Here is a 10,238-nt window from a genome sequence, read left to right as displayed (position 1 = left end):
CTGCTTCCTAAAATGTTCATTTCTCATAATTTGGGTTTGGATATCCATATTCAATTAATCTAAAATTTCTATTGCTTTAGTCTTGCTCCCTTCACATTAGCTCTTTAGATTAAAATGTGTTCTCAATACATGCCAGCAGGCCTGTATTTTAAGCTAATTATGATTGTCATTCTTATCATACTTGATTACTTTTTCCCAAGGACAGAAATTGTTGGGCAAGAGGCATGGGGGTGGAAATTTGAGCTCTGAGCCAACAAGTGTAACAATGACAGAACTGGGACACATTACCTGATCACTAAAATGATTCAGACCCCTTGCAGATGAATTGTTTCCCTTGTTAATTCATGCAAACATGGCCTGGAGGTTGAAGGAATTGATCTGGATATCAGGAGGTCTCTGTTTTATTTCCAGCTCTGTCACCAGTTTGCTTTCTGACCTTCAGCAAGTCATGACTGTATCAATGCACTTGCATTGATTTTCAACTCATATGCATGATGTGAAGTGAGTACTTCAGTATACTGCTGAATTTAGGCTGAAGTGGTACCCTCAAGGTTACACAGGAAGGCTGTGAGAGAACCAAAAATGGAGTCCAGTTGTAAACTCCAGTGAGAGGTATAAACTGTGGGGCACCTTTACTTTCAGGGCATGAATTTTGGCCCAAGACTCAGGCATGTTGACTTTGAGAAGTGAGTGTTCAGATTTAAGAACAGGGCACATGACGATGAAGTAGAGGAAAGCTGTAATGGGATTAGGCACTTCTCAAGGACTGGTTAGCTCTTGCTAGATAAAGAAGAGCTCTTCTATAGGAATTTTAAATGCAAAAAAATAATAATGTAGAATTGAATTTTTTCAGTAGGGATTCTAAAGTCTGAGTATTTTTTTTCTGAAGCCGTTCTTGAATACTCAGTTTCAGACATGGTATGTTTTATCATCAGCTGTGTTCTTTTGGTTTTAAATACTGGCTGTTTTGCAGTTTAGTAACTCAAAAAATATTTGGGCCAAGAGTGAGAGTCATTGAAGTCACTCGTAGAGGAAAGGAAGGTGAGAGGTAAGCAGTGTTGAGTAGTATGCATAGTTGCTTGGTACATAAATTTGTGAAGAATAATAGATGTTACTGTATTGGCTGCTACTTCAAAAAATTCTGTAATTTTTCTCTTTGCTTCGAAGTGAAATTCAGATTTTGCACTTGGAAAATTAATCCTGCTTATGAGTGACTACTTTGCTTCTGTCTTCCATATGGCTATAATCTTCAATAGTGGTTTTTTACCCTAGTGACATTGTTAATTCTATTCTGGGTCTTCCATCATGGTTTTTTTGGCCCAGCCCCAGGCCTTTGCTGTGCTGGGTTATTTTTTTTCCCCATTGCTGACAGGAGACTGGTTGGTGTTTGCAGAGAACATGATGCAGCGTGAAGGTGGGGGTACCAGCTGTCTTGACCTTCCTGGTTCCACCTGACAGAGCATTCCATGTTCCCTGCTCTCCCCTCCTGACACCCCATGTAAGGACACATCCCAGATCTGGGTTCTTCACCTGATGTGCAAAAATCCAATCAGCACACTTGAGTTAGTTGTATTTCTAGTCTGCAGAGTAGGGTGCTGGGCATCTGACACCAGCCAGCACACCTTTTGGGAAACTAATAGGGTCTTACATAAAAAACAGCAACAAAGGAGAAACTATAACAAAACACATGGCTGGTTAATGATGATACATTCACCACTCCTAACGATACATATGCATCTAAGCTCATGTTTAAAACATTGAGGTAGGTTACATGATTAGCATGCTCATTATTCACGAGTGGGTCTGTATTTCAGTGTTATAATCACCTAAGGTTACTATAGGTTACACCTTTATCTTGGCTTTATTCCAAAAGCGTGCACACGTTTCTCAGTCAGCAACCATAAAACTGCTAAGCAGAAATGTACAGCTTTCTTATCTCAGGATTCTCTGAACTGTCTTTGTTTGAGACTAAGCACTTTCCAAGGAGTCAATGTGACCAATGTTGGATACTCACTCCTCTATCAATTACACAAGCCTGCTCAGTTTGGAATCTTAGTGCATCTGAACTCTTTACTTTTGACATCACTGCTGCATGACCTGGAATGGCCTGAAGCCAGCCAGCTTGGGGCTGTCATGGCTGCACAGAAAGTGACCATGAAGTTGGCTTGTGGCCATGCTCCCTTTGCCTCAAACGCCTCTGTCACTCTCTGCTCAACCCTGGAAGGGCTCTGTGGTGGCAGGAACATCCAGCTGGGAGTCCCTGTGACCTGTGTCTCTGTTCCCTCGTGCCTGGGGCTGGGGTTGGCAGCCTGTGTCTGCCCACAGGAGACCCCAGCCACCAAGCAGCATGCTATCTCTGCATGCCTCCTCCAGCTGGCTGCTCCTCTCTGCAGAGCCAGGAACTTGCATCAGAGCAAGCGGGTGGTTCGTCGAGTTCCGTACTTTTATTTTTACCCAGTGTAGCCAAGACATTGGTAGTATAACTCAGAAGAGCAACCTAATAATAAATCCATACTTGCATCCAGAATCTGGGCTGAATGTCCCCGGTTGGTGGTCTCTTCTTGCTGCTCCCTCTTTTGAAGCAGCTGGGAGCGACATGGGTTGGCCATGGGTCTGGCTGCAGCTAGCAAGGTGGGACCAGCCCCTCTTTTAGGTAACAACTGTAATTCAGGAAAGCTGCTGTGTTCAGTGCTGGGTTGTGTAACTTGTCTTTTGAATAACTTCCTGGGTGTGACTGTGTGTAAATTCAGTAACACTGCTGCTTGTGTATTGACAGCAGTGAATTACGGAATTGGGTAAGAAAGTGGACATTTTTTTTCCTGGAAAGGCTGTCATTGAAAGAGGAAGGTAGGATAATTTGGTTAGGTTTTTTAAATAATTTTTTTTTATTATTTTTTTTTTAGTGGCAAATAGATGCAGCTTTTAATAAATCTTATTTCTGCTTTGTCATTTTCTCCACACTTTTAAAATTTTTTTAAAACCAACTTTTACTCTGTTGCAGAGGAGAAAGGTCATGGGAAGGGGAAAGAGGCGATTTAGGAAGGAAGAAGTGTTTGTTCTTGCTGTGTTCTACACTTCTCGAGTCAAACAGTAATGCTGGTAGCTGCGATGGCATATCTGTTAGAAATAAATGGCATCATTAGTGACCATTGTGGGTGGCCTGCAGTTCATCCCACTCATCTCCTCTCAGTGTGATTTGAGGAACCAGATGTATTTAAGTGCTTGTTTGAGGCAGTAGCGCCTAGACAGTGATTTAACCAAGTGACAAGTGGTGGGACTGGCTGTCACCCTGCCTGTGGTTAGCTTGGCTCCTGGCCTTGATGACTGCTTTTAATGGGTACTTTTTGCTGGGAAGCTGAAAGTCTTCCTTTAGCTTTTATCATTCCTGTCTTGCTTATTGTACATGATGTGGCCAGAGAAAGCCCTTTTGTGTTTCAGGCATTTCTCCCCCTCCTTTAATCCTGACCTGAGCTTTGCTGTGAGGAGGAGCAGTGGCAGTGCTGGGAGGGAGCTGCTGCCGTGGAAGGAGATTGCAGAGCCCCGGGTGACCGTGTTGAGTCTGGATGGTGGGGAAGAGGAATGCTGTTTGGGTTTGGAGGAACCATTTTGGTCAGTTGCTTCTCAGTATTAAAGTGTAGCTTAATCTCTAGTTTAAAAGGAGGGATGAAGCCTGTGTTTTGTTTTGTCTGTGGTGAGCAAACAGATGTTGTTTGAAAAACATGGGGGAAAGGAAATGAAGTCTTGCGGTTTTTTCCTTCAGTGTTGTCCTTGCAATAAATAAGCCGGGATGTAGCTTGTTGACTTTTTGATTAGACAAATAGCATTGGGAAACCCCTGGTGCTGGAAACCCTTAGCTGTGTGCATAGCTTAACTCTGTGTTTTGGCTGTAGGAAAAGAAACTCTTACGTTTGGTTGGGACCCACTGTGCTTTTGTTTGGTTTCCCCTTTTCTCTCCCTGCCCTGTGTGTTTTATTTGGGGTTGACTTGAGGACAGGGATGACTTGACACTCACTGTTATCTGAAAGAAGCAGGTTGGGATATTCCTCAATCTGTCCCCAGTCCTGAGCAGCATCCGGAGGGAGACCAGAAGATTCATGTCCCACCTGGTGGTGAGAAGGCTTCTCCAAGGCCTCTTTGCATGGAATAGGGTGGAAATGCAACCAGAGATTTCTTTTCTTTCCACACAAAGAAGCTTCAATACAAAAACCCATCTCCAGCAGGGGCTTTTGAAAGAAAAACAGGTCTGGAAAGAGATGGTTGATGCTGTGTTGTCCCACTGAAGATTGGTGCTTAGCAGTAGCTGTTGTGGGGGTGATATTTGGAAAATTAGATGATGCCATCAGTGTTTTGAAGAAAAAAACAACAAAAAAACAACAAAAAAACACAAGTAAAAACTTATGGAGGAGCTCACACCAAATAGCCAAACACATATGTTATTCCTAAGAATTTGAACTTTAGCCTAAGCCAGTTATTTTTTTAATTCCAGTACTTAGTAGCATTACTAGAATGGCAGAAGAGCCTCCTACTTAAAGGGACATTCCTCAGTGAGGCAGGAATTAAATTACGGTCCTCTGAGTGCTGGGGCTGGGGTGGTCTAAGGAGGATGTAGCCATTAGGGCTGTTGTCCTCTCTTTGAAGGGAAGTTGCACAGCTGCAACAGAAACAGTTCCATTTTCTTGACATTGTAAGCAGAGCACACAGCCAACCGCCCTGTGTTTTAATTTCCCCACGGTATAAGAAGAACACAAATGAACATTTGCAGAGCATGGAATTAATCCAGTTCATGTGGGAGGATCTAAATAAAATCACTGCTTACCTTCACCCTGCACTTATAAAATTGCATTTTATAATGCAATTACCTCAGGGTGATTAGAAGCTCTGATTTTTCAGGTTCACATACATCCTAATCTGTAACCCTTGTATCCCTTGTTATTTTGTGGGCAATGCAAATCAACAACAACAATAAAAAAGAGTATAGCTAAGGCCTTGAGCAGCAAAATTAGTCAGAGCTGGTGGTTTGGATTTGTTTTTTTAAAATATGCATATTCAGCTCTCATTTGAAATTAGCACACATGTGGTGGAAGCTACAACTGCAGTATCCCAGAAGTGGTTTCTGCAAGGTTAATGACGGTGGGTTATCGTCCTGAGGTCTTGTAATTTCCTATACTATTCAGGATTCCCATTTCAATAAAACACCCATAGCTGAGCTAAAGGCAGTCTTGATTTCTAAGGCTGTTTGTATTTGCCTGAAGTGTTTGGTTTTCTGCCACTGGTTTCAGCTGGAGTGCAGCTTTGGTGGGACGACTACATTTCTGGTGCATCCTCTCAGAAAGTAACATGTAGTGTCTTTGACAATTTTCTGTACTTACGGCCTTTAATTGTATGAGGGGGTGGCTGACTGCTCTGTTTAAACATCTATGATTGAGAATTGAAAGTGAATGTATAAAATGGAAAGGAAAAACTACTGCTTGTTTAGAAACAGGAAAGCACGCAGCAGCATCGCTGCTCTCATCTGGTCTTGTGCCTGTGACAATGCTCCTGACCTTGAACTCTGTCGTCTTTCTTAACTGCTTTAACTGCAGGAAAAACAAAGCATGGAGTGAAAACTATAAATAAAACCAGGCATGACTCCCTGTTCTGTGGGTCTTGGTTTTGTAATTTTCCTGCCTCTCAAACCTTTTGTGTTTGCTCCTTTGAGTTTTGTGTATTTTAGCTAATGTAGTGCCTCTGGCTGGAGAGGGTCTGCAGGGAACAGGGAAGGGATGCACAGAGAGTGACAGTGCTGAGCTGGGAGTGGGGCATCGAGATGGTGGAAGAGAGGTGCCAAGCTCAGGGATGGGATTAAGGCCCTGGAAACCTAGGGGACACAAGGGAGAGGGCTGTTTTCTGGTTCCTCTTGAGCAACTGAAGCCAAGTTCCCATGCCTTCAGCACCTTCTTTTCCCCACCACCTCTTTCCACAGTCTCTTATTACATAAGAGACTGCTATTAGATGAAAAATTCATATTGCTTTTTTCTCTGAATAATACTTAAGCTTTCAACCTGTAATGAAATAGATAGGAGCAAAATATAGAGAACAGAAAGGAGAAACCAAAATAAAAAAATACCAGCACCTAGTGGTAGGTAAAACACTGCTGTGTTGTGTCAACATCAATAATGCATATATCACTCATGTATGGATATAATATAGTCACTCATATCATACCTCTAAGAATAGCTGCACATGCACACACAAATGGTGTCCTTCCCAGCTGAATAAAATGCACTGGCTGCTTTGCCTGCTGAGGACTCAAGCAGCGATCCCAGTAAATCTCCCTTTCAGCTTCAGTTCACGTGCAATTCCCAGCCATGTTAGAAGGACAGGGATCAGTTTGAGTTCATGGAACTGAGATGATTTATCTCAGCTGGGAAAGTGGTGATGTGTGACAAGTCCTTACTATAAGTGGGAAGTCAAATTGTTTTTTTTTCACTTGTTCCGTTTTAGTATTTAACACAGCTTTTATATACATGCCTCATTGGTAACGACTGATTAATAGTTAATGAAGGCAAATGGAGTTTTCAGCATAAAACTTAAGAATTACCCCAACAGCAGCAGTATTCTGAGATTGCTCCCTCCAGGTCAGTGCTATACTCTGTGGTTTGAGAAGGAATCACTTAAACTGTAAGTTTTATTCTGCTTTAAATTTTTTAGCTGAAAGTGTAAAATATTTTCAATTGAAATACAGTTTTGCTTTTCCAGCTTTTAAGAACTTGTCATAAAATTAACCCATGTAGAGTCAAGAGCAGCACAAGACTAAAACATCACAAAAACGTTCTTTGCAGCCTTGGAAGGTTTAAAGATAGACAACTAACCTAAACTTATTTTCTGCAAATAAATGCTTTAAAATTAATTATTATGCTGATGAGCCTCTTTGTTTTAATGATACCATATTTGAATGTCAGAATTACTCCTACACTGATGCATATGGAAATGCATAAATAAAAAATCAAACTGGCAAGTGAAGGTATATCAATCTTACACACAGAATAGTTTTTAAAAAATCTCTGACAGTTTATAAAAATAGCTGTAACTGGGAAATCATCACTAAGCAGATATGTTTCCCATGAGATCCCTGAGGGACCAGATTTTGGGCTGAAGCTAGTTTAAAATTCTAATTTATGATCCAGAGCAAAGTATAGTAATTTATTGATCAGATTTACAGGGGATGCAAATGATAAATGATAAATGGAGAGGAAGAAAACAAGAAGTCGTCAATTCAGGGTTGTGAATGCCTTGTGACTCATGTGGCAGCCCAATTTTAGCAAGGAGGAGTGTGTAGAGGATTAAATTCCAGATGATGCTTACTGAGTAGAGGACACTCTTCTGTTGAAAGGGATGTCTGAAAAGGGTTTGAGAATGATGGATCTCCAGCTGACCTGCTTGCTCCTTGGCCACAGGAGAGCTCAGGCTGCCTGGGAGCGCATGTGAGGGTGGGGAGCAGAGGTGGGGAGGGGAGGTTGTACTCATCCTATGGGTCCTGCCACAGCCTTTGCTGGGGTGCTGTGTCATGTGGGGGGCACTCTGATTCCTGCAAGTTGTAGTGTCATCTTTGAGTGTGTTCAGAAGAGAGCAAGAAGATGAGGAAGTGCCCAGAAAACTCGTGGCAGAAGGATGGGAAGTTAGGAGATGCCATGATCATAACATACAGTTTCCAGTATAGACACCTATGGCTGTGAGGAGCAGACAGATGCACCACACTGTGCCTGGAAGGTGGGGTAGGTCCGTTCAGCTTAGAAAAAGGGAACGTTTGGGGCAGTAGGTTTGACATCAAATCAGTTTCTCAAGGTGGATTTTCAGCTGCTGGCAGTTTCAGAAAGAAGATAACTTGTCTTTCTGAAAGATGAACTACAGCTTAATTGGGCATTATTTTGTGAAAGACTTTTGGAAAGGGATGCTTTCCTTTTTTTCCTCTCTGTTCTGCTCTTTCTATCCCTCTCTGCATAAGACCTCACAGCTGTGAGAACAGAATTTGTTTGCTATGGAAAAACATTTTAAGTCCATGGTTCTACCTGGCAGTTTAGGTGTCTGCCTCCTTTAGAGTCATACTGTCGGAGTGATCATGTGTTTTACTTACTGGTCACCAGCTGCAACATTACTAGAAATTTCACTGTTAATTTGGCAGGTTATTTGTCACTGAAACCAACGTTTATTGTTTTGCATGCTAGTAATAAAATAATATTATTAACAGTAAAGGTCAGATAGATAGCTAATATTCTGGACCCTTGAAATACTGTGAGATTCCTTCATTGCTGTTTATTCCAGAAGAAAGCTATTTGCGTGGTGTCCTCATATACATTACTATCCCATGCTTTATAGCATATCCCTAATACTTGGGGGAAGAGTCTCAATCAATTTAAATTCTTTAGTCTATCCAGCATCCTATTTGGAAGATGTGTCATTTGTAACTGCTACCTGATTGGGTTCTTCTTTAAATGCTTTCATTGGAAATAAGATCAGAGAAAGAATTTCCCCCATTCACTCCTTTTTCATCCTGGACGTGGCATTGGAGTGGATATGCCTGAGGCGTGACTGCGTTTCCTCACTGTAGACAACGGGTATCACAAGGTCTTAGTTGAACTCATTGAAACTTGAAAGATAAGCAGGCGCTAAAAGCTCATACATTCACTGCTCTGAATGGTTTTCTTGTATTTGGGGAATTTCTCCTAAGAGAAAGACAGATCCAGAGTGCTCAGTACATCATCCAGGGTTGGCTGTAAAGCTGGGCTCTATAATGGAAATACAGATTATGCTAATTGAGATGAAGTTTTATAGTGCTAATGTGTATTTGTCTGTCCTGTGTGCTGAAGTGCAGCCTGGGTCTGAGGGAGCTGACAATGTCCTATTCATATGTAAAATATTTTGAAGAATCTGTGGTTTGGAATATTTTGAAACTGCTGCATGAGGGGATTCTTACATCTGAAAGCAATATTATCTGCACACAGCTCGTTACTAACAGAAGGAGAAGAGTATGTGAAAGCAGCTTCCCAGCCCCCTGTGTATGGATGTATGGATCCTGTTGGAAGAAGGCAGGAGCACTAGAGAGCCTCCACGCTCCAATGTGGCTGGTTGTGGCCCAGCACACCTGGACCTGCCCTGATCCTGGTCAGCTGAGGTGAAAACCAGCTGCTGAAAAAGTAAAAGATCTTGCAAAGAGGTGGATTGTGTCTGTGCACCTTGAGATTACTGGGAGTTTAGAAGTATTAAACAGAATAAACTCTTGGAATAAGACAGCAGAGCCTGGCTGTGTATTAATTATTAGTCTGGACGTTTTGCAAATGGCAGAATCAGGCCTTTTCTTTTGTGCTACTTTTTTCCTTTTAATATCAGCGTTAGGCCTTCGCATTGCCAAGGAAGTAGCATCCTTAATTTGTAAGAGCTCATCTGCTTATCCAACAAGCTGCAGACGTAATCCTCTTTGCCATAATGACTGACTGCTCTGGAAGTTATTACTGCAGGATTTCATACTTTCTTACAGCTTATTGAATTGTTTAGTGCTTCTTTTTTGTAAAGAAAATGATTGTTCATAAATCACAGTGAAGTATTTGGAGGATGTGATCGCACTAAAAATGTCAGGGGTGCTGCTTCAGAAGTGGTAAATCTTGGTGCATCTGGGCATGTCACTAGGACAGAAATGACATGTGCCCCTTGATTTCTGTTTGTCACATCAGATATACATATGTGTGTGTGCAATACTTCTGCCTGGAGTTTGGAGACCAAAAGTTTGAGCCTTTCCTGGCTCTGGGTTAAAATGAATGCTGAAGCCCTATTTTCTGTTCTGCTTGGCTTGTGGGAGGACTGGCTGTGTATACAGCAAGAAGACTTGAGTGTATACATAGCAAATATGATTTTGTGTTTCATCTTCAATGCACATCTGTTGCAGAACAGCAAAGAAACAGTAGCTCAAATAGACTGCAGCTGCAGCAGCTGTCGTTTTCATTTTGACCATCATTCAAGATAAATTCTTTTAAAATTACAGGTTTCTAAAGAAACCTTCCTCCTTGAAAGGTTTTTCCCTCACTCCCCCCCTTTTTTTTTTTTTTTTTTTTGAGCAAGCTCATACATCATGTTGGTTAAGTATTCTGGTACTGACAGTGAACTGGAAGTAGTGGGAAATACAGAAAAAGAAATCTAGCTTCTTATTTTTTTAGGACAATGCGAATGTAGCTGCTTTTTTTTTTTTTTTTTTTTTTTCCTTCCTT

Source organism: Chaetura pelagica, unplaced genomic scaffold (genome assembly GCF_000747805.2).
Source record: "Chaetura pelagica isolate M959 unplaced genomic scaffold, ChaPel_1.0 scaffold79, whole genome shotgun sequence".
Taxonomy (NCBI): Eukaryota; Metazoa; Chordata; class Aves; order Apodiformes; family Apodidae; genus Chaetura; species Chaetura pelagica.
Note: the sequence above shows the minus strand (reverse complement) of the source record.